The following is a 1,268-nucleotide window of genomic DNA, read 5'->3' as shown; positions in this document are numbered from 1 at the left end:
TATATAAACTATCCCAAAAACATACAGATGTTTCGATGTGTCAGGAGCATACAGGAATAGAACAACCTGAAAACTATAAGCAAACAGATCCACATCCTTAATTACAAAAAAGTCGGGATGTTAAGGTTAAATAAAACAATGCAATGATTTACTGATGTCATAAACTCATTATATTTACAGTGAAACACAACAAATATTGATTCCCAGTGGTGGGCAACACTAATCTAAATGTTAGTTCCACTAACCCTAAAGCACTAACTCAAATATTTAGGTCCACTAAYCCTAAAGCACTAACTCAAATATTTAGGTCCACTAACCCTAAAGCACTAACTCAAATATTTAGGTCCTGAAGTTCTAAAGCACTGAAAATTTTAGCAAAAGCTAATTCTAAAGCACTAATGTAATCCAGTTGACTCATGAAACATTCTTCAGTCATATTTACTGTGTGCAGAATATTGTCACTTAGTGCAACACATCTCAAAATGTTGAGACAGGGTCATGTTTACCACTAAGTGTCTCCTTTTATCAACATCTGCAAACATCTGGGAACTGAGATCAGCTGCTGGAGGTTTTACAATTACTTTACTCAGCGCAGTTGAGTAGAAATTGTTGACACAACTTAAGTAAATCTAACAATCTGTTTTTTTTCTTCTTTTTTTTAGAATTGTAGCTATCAAACAATCTGGATTTTTTGATGAGTGGAAGTTTGTGCTGGTCTAAAACCTGTATAGAATTTTTTGCATTGATGGTGCCTCTCCATATGTGTAAGCAGCCAATGCCATAGGCACGCATACACCCCCATACCAACAGAGAGGCAGGTTTTTGAACTGAACGCTGATAGAACAGTTTGTCTCAGTCCGTTTTAAATTACCTTTTGTCCAGAGAGTGTAGTTGTGTTTCTGGAGGGTGTTCACATATAGGTTTTCAGTGCATGATAGAGCTTTAGTCAGCATTTGTGTTTACAGACAATGATTTGTGGAAGGGTTTCTGCAAGGGCAGACATTCCTTTATCATTACTTTAGCAGACAGTGAACAAGGAGATTGTTGTGTAGAACCTCTGCCCATCTTTACTTTTGAGAGATTTAGCCTCTAAAATGCTTGTTTTACTCTCAGTCCTCTTGTTGACCTGTTGCTAATCAGCCTAATTTGTTGCTGAATGCTCCTCCAGCTGTTTCTTATTTGTATCATTCACTTTTACAGCCTTCATTTACCATCATTTGCCCTGAGACAACAACTGTTGTAATTTGGCACTATATACTATATATATA

At 36.4% G+C, this 1,268-nt stretch overlaps 1 protein-coding gene across 4 annotated transcripts in view; it reads left to right on the top strand.

The window, feature by feature from the left end:
- gas2a (growth arrest-specific 2a) overlaps positions 1–1,268 on the top strand; it is a 28,076-nt gene that overhangs the window by 9,868 nt on the left and 16,940 nt on the right. The window lies entirely within an intron of this gene.

The sequence above is a fragment of the Austrofundulus limnaeus genome, unplaced genomic scaffold, assembly GCF_001266775.1.
Source record: "Austrofundulus limnaeus strain Quisiro unplaced genomic scaffold, Austrofundulus_limnaeus-1.0 Scaffold104, whole genome shotgun sequence".
In the NCBI taxonomy this organism is placed as follows: domain Eukaryota; kingdom Metazoa; phylum Chordata; class Actinopteri; order Cyprinodontiformes; family Rivulidae; genus Austrofundulus; species Austrofundulus limnaeus.
The sequence above is the reverse complement of the archived record's forward strand: the minus strand, read 5'-3'. Positions and strand labels throughout refer to the sequence as shown.